Below are 10,742 nucleotides of genomic sequence, written 5' to 3' on the forward strand. Positions count from 1 at the left end.
CTAGAATTTAGATGCAACACACTGTGCATAACATGTTTAAAAGAGGATGAAAAATTAATCTAAGTGACAGTTTAAATATATTGTAGAACCAAATTGGGGAAGGCTAATTTTCATTAATAAGAAAATCACAAATAAAAAGAATACAATTTTTTTCATGATGTCAGCCTTTGGGTTTTTGCCTATCATTTGACATTAAGAATGAGAAAGGAACCCTCATAAGTTGTTGGTAGGAATGTAAATTGATGCAGCCACTATAGAGAACGGTATGGCAGCTCCTTAAAAACTAAAAGGAAAGTTACGATATGGTTCTGCAATCTCATTCCTGGGCACATATCCAGAAAGAAAAAAAGTATAATTTGGAAGGATACATGCACCCCATTGTACATGGCAGCACTATCTACAAATAGCCAAGACATGGTAGCAACCTAAATATCCATTGTCAGATGACTGGATAGAGAAGATATGACACATGTATAAAATGGAATATTGCTATGCTATGCTAAGTCACTTCAGTTGTGTCCGACTCTGTGTGACCCCATAGACGGCAGCCACCAAGCCAGCCATAAAAAATCAGGGATATCATGCCACTGGTCGCAACATGGATAAACCTAGAGACTGTCATACTAAGTGAAGTAAGTCAAACAGACAAAGATAAATACCATATCTTTATATGTAAAGATACCATATCACTTATATGTAATCTAAGAAAAAAGATAGAAATGAATTCATTTACAAAACATTGACACACAGATATAGAAAATACAAAGGTAAAAGGAGGGGAGAGATAAATTAGGAGTTAGGGAATACCATATTCACACTAACATATGTAAAATAGATAAACAGAAAGTTCCTACTATATAGCACAGGAAACTATGCTCAATGTTTTGCATCAAACCTCTAAGGAAAAAGTATCTGGGAAAGAATATATATACATATATACATGTGTGTATATATATATACACACATATATATGAATCACTGTATACCTGACACTAATACATCATTGTAAATTAACAATATTTCAATTAAAAAAATGGAAGATAGTCCAAAGAAGATACTTAAATGACCAAGAGGTACGTACATAGATGAGATGCTCAACATCACTAATCAACAGGGAAATGCAAATCAAAACCACAAGGAAATCACCTCACATGTTCTATGATAGCTACTATCAAAAAGAGTACAAATGAGTTTTAAGGAGGATGTGGAGAAATGGTTAACCCTTGTGCACTGTTGAGAGAAATTGAAATTGGTGCAATCACTTTGAAAAACAATCTGGAGGCTTCTTAAATATTTTTAAATAAAATCCCACATGATACAACAATCCTATTTCTGGGCATTTATCTAAAATAACTGAAAAATATATGTGTACACTCATGTTCATTGCAGTATTATTCACAATAGCCTTGAGCAATGCCAACTTATAAGAAACTACTTAATGAATACCTTAGAACAGCAAAGGTGGCTCCTATGATGACCCCTGTTTTAGGGAGCACTTTCACCCCTTAGCAACCCTTTCCCTATTCTCCTTTTTACCATAACACTGATCAATACCAGACAGTATCCTTTGTCTTTATTTGTTTGCCTATCATCTATCTTCCCACAGAAAGAAAGAGTTGGGAACTTTTTCTCTCTCATTTCTGCTCAACCTCCAGCAGCTGAATGGGAATCTGAAACACAGTAGGCAATTTGTCCATACTGAATTAATAGTTAATTTTATAATAATCCATTTTAAAATGATCCATTTTAAAAAATAATTATTAAATTAAAATTAAAAACTGAATTTATACACAAGTTTTTTTAGCTTTTGTCAAAATAAAATTACCTTAATTGTATATAAACTATAAAAGGTATAAATTCAATGAAATATTTCTGTATAATTAATGATAATAAAAGTAAATGTGCAATTATTTACCTATACTTAGACCAAATAAGCATGAATAAAATTAATGATATCATATATGTGACATTCTTTTGAAAGTGGCATTCTCTTAAATTGTGAAATTTCTCTCTCAAACTGAAGAGACAATATATTACTTGCATTTTTTTCTAAATAGAAAGCTTACATATTTTCACCTTTTACATAAGGTCATTATCATCCATAAAGCATAATATTAAACATAAATTCCTTATTTTCATGGGAGGTCTATGTTTCATGTTGCGTGAAAAAGGATAATAATAAAAAATCCTTTGTGTGGTTTTCAAGTAGTCAAGGATCAAATACAAAAACATTAAAACAAAGCAGATTACCTAAATCTAAAATCTAAAAACATTAACTAATCCATGAGCATAATTCCTTAACAGTTTTACATGTACAAAATACTCAAGAAATGTATTATAATCTTACATGTATGAAAGCACTACCTAATTGAAGCAAATATAAAAAATGTATTAACTTCAATGAACATTAAATAATAATATGTATATGAAACAATTGTAAACCACAAAGTTTTATATACATGGAAGGAACTCCTAAGCTTCTTCCTTTAAAAATAGATTAAAGTTAATTGGATAGAATGCCAAACTGTACACTGCATAAAATCTAGGTCATAAATGCTGGGGAGGAGAAAGAAGGACTCAGAAGCACTATAGTAATTAAAAAAGATTCTAAAGTTCAATTCAAACTTTAAACCAGTACAGTAGACAGAAATCTAACATGAATCCCAATGACCCACATTTGTGTATAAGCACCTCAACTTATGTGTAAGCACAACCTTTATCATGATTTTGACCAACAGAATATGGCAAAGATGATGTGATAGTGCTCTTTTGGTTGTTACAGTCTATGGTAAAGAGAACAGATCTTAAGAAGCAAGTAAGGTTTTAAATCAGTTCACTTTATGTATGTCAAAAAGGAGATTATTCTTTAAAAAAAAATGCAGATTATTCTCGCTGGACCTGAACTATTGAGGTTTCTTTTAAAGAAAAGCAATTCTGGAGGTCAGACCAAAAAGTCAGTGAGCTCTTTTCTGGCTTTGAAGAAACCATTTTCCATGAGTTCGGAGCTGCAAAGAAATAAGTGCAATCTACAGCCTGGAGGAGGAAGCTGAGCCTCAAATGAGAGTCCAGCCCTGGATGAAAACTCGATGTGAGATCCTAAACAAAGGAGCCAGCTAGCCTGTATCCAGACTTGTGACACATGGAAGCTTTGAGAGAATCTTAGTGATATCCAGGGTGACAGTGACAAGCCATTTGTTGCAACAAAAACCACAGAGACTGAAAAGTACACATGAGCAAAATACACTCTTAGATTGTGAGAAAATTTGGCTGGATATAGGAGTGGGAATTCTGAAAATACAGTGGTCCAGGTAAGGCCCATGCTTTATATGTTGACCTATCTCTGTTTTGCAAATACGCATTGCATATATGAGAAAACTGAAAATCAGAGTTTTGCTTGCAGAGTGTAGAGTCAATTAGAAGAATCTTAAAAACAAACAGAGAATTTCAACTTAATACAGTAAAAATCAGAGATCCACTGATGATTTCAGAAAGCTGTGACATTTGAAAGCTTACTTTAATCAAGAGGAATCTCAAAGAGGTAAGAAGTCTGTATCTGCAGAGGATAATGACTGTAATAATGCAGCTGCTTCAGACAGAACTTGGTCTGAGTCCCAGCTCTGTGGGCTACATAACTTTTAAAGCTTTGGTCTCTCAGTATCTACCTGATAAGCTGTTGTGAATATATAATAGAACAATGTTTATAAATACTTTTAAGAAATGCATGGTATGCTATGAGTCATCAAAAATGTTACTTTGCCAGTATAATCATGAATTGTTATCACTACAGGAAGAACCAGGAATTAGTAAGATCAATGTAGAAAATGTAAAAATAAAATTCTGGTTGACATGGGACAGTCTGGGTCAAGGTAAAAGTGAAAAGAGAATAGAAAATTGAGATTTAGATAAAGTTACATTACGAAGGGAAAAAAAAAGTCAAAACATGGAGACCCATAATATAACAATAATGATATAAGTTTAAAAGGTGTACGAAATCCCAGGCTTCGGTGAATGGAAAAAGTGTGTCACTAACTGACAGGCAGAAAAATGAGGCTCGCAGACCATGGTAGGGATGAAATGATGAGTTTGAGGAGTTTGTCCTGTCACCATAAAATCAGAGTTAAAATGTCTAGCAGACTTTTTGTAAATACATTTGTGGAGTTCAAATGTGGGCCAGAGTTATGGATTTGGAAGTTATCTATGAAGGGGGAATAACTGTAGCTGTTATAATGAATGAGCTTCCTGCAGGGCTCTAGTAAGAATGAGGAACAGTGAATAGTACACAAAATGGTGCAGAACTTTCAAGATTAAAAACTTTTACACCAGGCTTCATTTCAAAAGTAAAATTCTAAGTATTGCTAATCAACATGTAAAATGTTTAATAAAAGCCCTATACATTTTTCCACTTTCAAGTTAAACTCTTCCACAAATCAAACTTTTCTATGTCCTTCGAGATCCACTTAATAAAGACAACCCAAAACTCAGATAATGAGGATTCACTAGGGGATCTGATGCAACTGTGTGGCTCTCCTGGGAGCTGTGTTATTATTACAGCCACCAGCCCTCACCTTTTCTACTCTGTCAACCTAAATGTCATGTGAAAGCAAAGGACATCAATTACCAGCCAACACTTCCCTTTGTATTAATACCTCAAATAGAAGAAACAATAAAGTAACGAATGTTTCTTAAGTTTTCAATAGCCCACTTAAACTACCTCTCTCTGTATTGTGCTTTGAAACTACGAACACTATTTTGATTATTTTATTTCATCTCATAGACTGAAATATTAGCAGCTAACTAGTCTGAAGATTTAAATGTGAGCAGTGTTTTATAACACAAGTTACATTGCTTGAAGTTTAGTTCAAGATGTATTTGGAATTGAACTTGATATCTACAAGGACTTTTTAGAGAATGAAACAAATAAACCAAAAAACATGAACTCTTTGGAAATTACTTTGTTATACTGTTTCTTATTCTATTTGAGATATAAAGGGAAATGGTGTTTCCTAATATTATGGTCTATGAGATTGAATAATGTAGAACCTCTAACATTAAATACAAAGGAAAAGGTCCCTTAAGACTTTTGATATTATAAATTCTTAAGTTTGTACACTAAAGAATATATGTGTTATGCTGTGCTAAGTAGCTTCAGTCGTGTCCAACTTTTTGTGACCCTATGAACTGTATCCCACTGGGCTCCTCTGTCCATGGGATTTTTCCAGGCAAGAATACTGGAGTGGGTCGCCATGCCCTCCTTCAGGGGGATCTTTCCAACCCACGGATCGAACTCATGTCTTTTACATCTCCTGCATTGGCAAACAAGTTCTTTACTGCTAGTGCCACTTGGGAAGCCCAAAGAATATGTGACATAAAATTATTTCAACAAAACTTAATAATTAAGGGAAAGATGGGGCAAGAGAGAAAACTAGCATTCATATTTAGTAAAGAAAGTAACAGGAAAAAAAAGTCTAGGTTTAAATGACACACTCATTTGAATACCTGACTTAAACAGTGGTGCTAAAAGTAGATGCAAAATGGGTGAGCTAAGCCCAGTGCCCAATCCATCTGTTCTTAATTGTGTGACTATGGGCTGGAGAAGTAGAAAGTTTTGACCTGAGTGTCTGCTTTCTCTTATCTAAAATGAAGATAATAGAAAATCTACATAGTCATGTAAATGGAAAATGCCTTAATATGGATAAATTAACCTAATGAATAAAATGTGTATGTATACATATTAATACCTTAAATAGCATCTTTTTCCTATACTATTCCTCTTATTGTACTGGCAAATCAAGGTTCACAGACCATATGCTCAGATATCAATAAGTTGTTTATCACGAGCAGCAAAAAAGTGCTTACTAGTAGTAGCTCACTGGCCCTCTTTCTTTAGAAAGATTAATGGGACCACTCCCTTACTCCTAAATGAGGTAGTCCAGAGTTTAGTTGACTCCAAGACCACAACAAAAACCTGTGGCTTTGAGAAAAAGGGGCACATAACTCCAAAGGGCAGGGGGCATTTGTCACTTTATGTGTGTAAGGACTTTTACTTTGAAGACTTTAGAAACTAGAAAAAATAAGACCTTGGTGGTCATTAAAACACTATCTAATGTTTTTAATGAAAGTAGAAAGGAAAATTATTTTCATTTCATCATCATCTTTGGGGAACACAATTCAGACATGTTTTAATTGCTACCCTATGTGTTTTAATTGGTACCTTGGTGTTACTTGAACAGAAAAAATATATTACTGAAGTAAGTTTCTCTTAAGTGTCAATTATGATGAATATATTTAAATAAAACTCAATGAACAAAAAGTGTTTTCAACTCTTCTGCACTGTGTTTTGGAATTGTTAAGAGTGCTATGAACCAGTTTGAGTTGGAATAATATTCCTCTGTATTGACATGCAAATGAACACACTAAGCAAATACTTTGCTTTAGAGATTTACATAATTTGATACCAAAAGTCACTTTAAATTAATATTAATTATTTGGTTTTAAAGCAAGAGAGTTCAGAGTTCAGGTGCTCTTCCTCCCACATTTTACCACATCTGCGTATGAAAACATTGATACATAAATAACAAAAATATTTCAGGTGTAAGGCTATCCAGGCTCTGTTCCTTAGAGGTGCAAGGCTTATTACCTATAGATGTATACAAAGTGAATCTCATGTGTCTCTTCTAGAGATTATACTTTGCAAATCATTTATCATCAACCATATTTTGTGCAGAATCAGTGCAGTACAATAATCTCTTCATTATGTACACATTCATTCTGCTACTTATCCTTGACAAATTTTTGTTTCCAATTGTCCTTTCCATTGCCAATCAGCATAAGAGCTTCCAAATGACATGTTCATGGCAAAAACAAAGCAAAACGAAACTTGTGTGTGCTCAACCTTACTAGCCTAAATAAATTTTAAAAATAACAATAATTAGAAAATAGTTTTGTCACCAAAAAGTATATGTTGCATTGTAGCTTAGTATGTAAATTATTTTTATATTAAGTAGTATTTCTTGAGCTTGCAAGTTACAAATAAGTCCCATTGGTTTATGGTACAGTAGACTTTACCTAGACAGATTGATCAATAACATAAATATATATATATATACACACACACACATATAGCACATGTATATAACATGCTTATACTCATTAAGAGTGTTATATGATTGCTTCATTCTTCTTTCAGAAAATCCATATTAAAACTCATTAGAATTCTGAATGTATCAAAAACACTATCTCATCTCATAGTTTATCTCATAATATAAAAATCAACTTCCTCAATACCAAGGTGATTAAGGAAGAAGGGACCAATTATTTTGTTGTGTGGTGACCTATTTAATGAGCAAACTGGGATTTTCCACAAGGGACCCTACAGCTCATCTTAAGTAGACTAAACCCGAAGGATTTTGGAGGTGTTGGAGAAGGTGATTAAGTTCATTTTTACAAAATAATTGGTCACGTGGCTGTTAGAATGATGTTAACAACAGAAAGTACTTTAGTAGCTTATTAGTTCTTAAGAGTCTTCTGAACTTATTACAGAGTATATTATATGTATGTTATCAAGTATACTATATTACATATAGAAAGTATATTACATAGTAAATTAAAATATACTAGAGATAGTATGTTAATTTGGGGCAAATATGAAGGATTAAAAGGAACATATTACTTAAAGTATTTGGTTTCATGGATAAAAGAGTATTTAACATGAAATTTGGCCATAACAGAAAGAAAATTTTCACTAAACTACCAAGTAATAATTATAATTTACAAGTTACTTAATAGCTTATGTTACTTTTAAGAAGTCAATTATCTAGACACTGATAGTTCAAGCTTTACTATTTCTACCCAAATAAAGACATACATCTTGGAAAACTTTATGGAAAAATAAATCAATGAGATTCTTATTTGGGTGAATATGGTGTTTGTATATGTTGCTACTTTTAAACAAGTTATAAAATTAAAAAATATGTTTATGCTTCAGTGCAATAAATAGAACTAAAAAAATTAAAGCCATTATTCTGTTTAAAATTACACTGTCTGAATATTTATACCAAGCTTTAAAAAGAAAATTTCAAAATGTACAGAAGAGAAGAATGATTCTTTATGTAATTAAAAGAAGCTGTTTGGTATAAGATTCATGGCCCAGTGTTCCAGAGATCATAGTTTGATTTTCTAGCTGCTTAGTTCTTAAAATTTTGTACCACGTTAATGTAAGATAGCATGACTGATAGGAATCTTACAAAAAACCTCTGCTTAGGTAAAACCTGAGAACAAATAAAGGATTTACATTTGACCTCTGGTGCTTGAAATAATATCCATTTTTTGTAACAATCACTCTCATGTAGGACTGTGCTGTTAATAAAATGAAAAATATACCCAAAGGAATTATTTTAAATAATAAACTCTAAACCTAAAGTTTATCTTTGGACACATAATGCAACTAGAGTAGAAATTTTTATGATAATTAAAACATACAAATTTTTTAACTTATTGTACTTTTTAGTTGCTGAAAAACATAGCCCTAGTGAGCTGAACAATACTTATCATCTGAAAGAACTCATAATTTACCCATTCCTATTAATAAAGGGCATCTAGTTGCCACCTGAACTCTCTTCCTGGAATGTAAAGAACCTTCTTCCCATGTTTTGCCAGTCATCATTTATAGTTGATCTAATGTCATTAATGACATAAATGAAAGGACATAATATTACTTACCAGACAAATCATCATGCCTAGAAAAAGGTCATGAATTAACAGAAACACACAGAACACCAGCTAACTTATATCATTTAATAATTCTTCACTATGAGAAGTACTGTTGAGTGGTTTTCTGCACTGAATTCTTTTTCCATAAACACACAAAACACACTGCCAATTCACAAAAAGAATGTAGCTTCAAAAGAAAATCTCCTAAGTAAAGAAAAGCTCTCTGTTAAGCATGCAAGAGGTTAAACATAGCTGAAATAGCGAGACATTTTCCCAGCCCACGCTTCCCAGTTCCATTCAAATTACCAACAGCAGTAGCGACTATAATACAAGCTAATACTGTATTATTAAATCTGAGCTTCCCATTTACATCCACCTCTAACCTGAGAGGGCGGAGGGGGATGACATTCACTAGTCAATAGCGGAACAAACAGCCCCCAAATTGGAAATACACATGACCTTGGGGTGCAGAAATCTGAGACCAAGTTTCACAAGTTTTATATGGATCTACTGCATAACAACACATCTAAATGAGCCCAGCATGGTATAAATGCTCCTCTTCTAGCCACCTCCTCTACAAAATAATGTGAAGAAAGCTCTGCACTTTGCAGTCTATGATTTAGATACCATAGGCAATATTGATTAATCAGAGATTAGTCCACTCACATATTTTTAAGGTTGTATTTGTTTTAAACAACTTGTTGGGTGATTTATTTAACATAATTTACTAACATATTTGAGGACTTGCATCGAATGTTTCCTGTCCTTTGAGCTATGCTTGAAGTGTTTCTCTACAAAATTTATATTTATAAAGCAAGATGTAACACAATGACATTAAGTTCACACAAATAAAACAAAAAGCTCTCAACTTCCTCTCTTGAATTCAGTGCCTAATCACCAACAGACATTTTTGTAATAGTAATTATTAAAATAGCTGTTTCAATTAATACAAACTATCCCGTTTCAAATTATAAAAATAATCATAACTTGCTCTTAAATATTTGTATGGCATTGCTCCCTCATTTGTAAAAATGTATAATAATATTCTTTTTCTTACCTTATTTCCAGAGTCAAAAAGTCTCCCAGAAGGGTTCCTAAACAGTGTGAATATGTAAATCACAATCATAAAAATAATTTTTAAAAAAACTAAAAAATGATCTTAGTTGGGAAAAGAGGGAAATAGTTTGGTCTAAAACTATAGAAATCCCCGAAGTCACGCCTGAATGGGCGCCCAGGTGGCAAACGGAGGACTCTCTCCCACGTCCGATACCACACTCCTTTATCAAGTTAATACGGTCCAGCTAGAGAAGAGGGTCCTGCCGGGCACAGAGAGTGGGAGAGGGCGTTGCCTGGAGCAGCTGGTCCGCTCGCGTCCCAGGTTCAGCACCGACAGCGCAGTGGACAGCACCCGCTCTTCTCCCCACCAGTTTGTCTCAGTCACTGAACCAGGCTGATTCTCGCGCCTCCTCCCGGAGCAAGGGCTGCTGCCACTCAACCCGGGCGCGCCCCGCCCCTACCATCTGACGTAACGATTTTGCATTTCAGTTCTGAGCCAGGTGCGGGGCCGCCCCCTGGACTGGGCTTCTGCTGGGGTCAGCTGAGGCAGTGGAGGGGACGGAATCCAACCTGAGTATCAACGTGGGCATCATTGGGCTTCAGGATCCAGCAAAACCAGCCCTGAAGAAACCGAATGCTCTCGGAGCAGCTGGAGCTTTGCCTTCGCCAGGAGCCTCGCTCCTCTGCGCTCCGGAAACCTCAGCTGACAGCTTTGACAGGAGACGGGGCTGAGGGGGCAGTGGAGCAGAGGGCATGCTCGGGGAGGGGAGGTGGGGTGGCTGTGTTGGTGAAGGACCGCGGATCGGGGGACAGAAGGAATTCATGCAATCGCTTAGATTTAAAAAAAATCCTTTTGATCTTTCTGTTCAAACTTCCCTGCTTCTCCCTTCCATTTGTTTACTGGAAAGAATGTTTGGTCTTCGTTCCTTTTCCTAGATTCACGAAACTGCTAGAGGGACTCACTGCAGCAGAAACTT

At 34.6% G+C, this 10,742-nt stretch overlaps 1 protein-coding gene across 4 annotated transcripts in view; it reads right to left on the bottom strand.

The window, feature by feature from the left end:
* The window catches only part of FSTL5 (follistatin like 5), a 930,680-nt gene extending 920,235 nt beyond the window's left edge, over nucleotides 1-10,445 (bottom strand). For 2 of the 4 annotated variants that reach the window (XM_027567276.1, XM_027567275.1), the window contains exon 1: nucleotides 9,767-10,445. The gene's annotated coding sequence lies outside the window, so the exon portion shown is untranslated. The remainder of the gene's footprint in view (nucleotides 1-9,766) is intronic. The other 2 variants (XM_027567274.1, XM_027567273.1) reach the window with 1 other exon arrangement.
* Between the last annotated feature and the right edge of the window lie 297 nt (nucleotides 10,446-10,742).

This window comes from Bos indicus x Bos taurus, chromosome 17, assembly GCF_003369695.1.
Source record: "Bos indicus x Bos taurus breed Angus x Brahman F1 hybrid chromosome 17, Bos_hybrid_MaternalHap_v2.0, whole genome shotgun sequence".
In the NCBI taxonomy this organism is placed as follows: domain Eukaryota; kingdom Metazoa; phylum Chordata; class Mammalia; order Artiodactyla; family Bovidae; genus Bos; species Bos indicus x Bos taurus.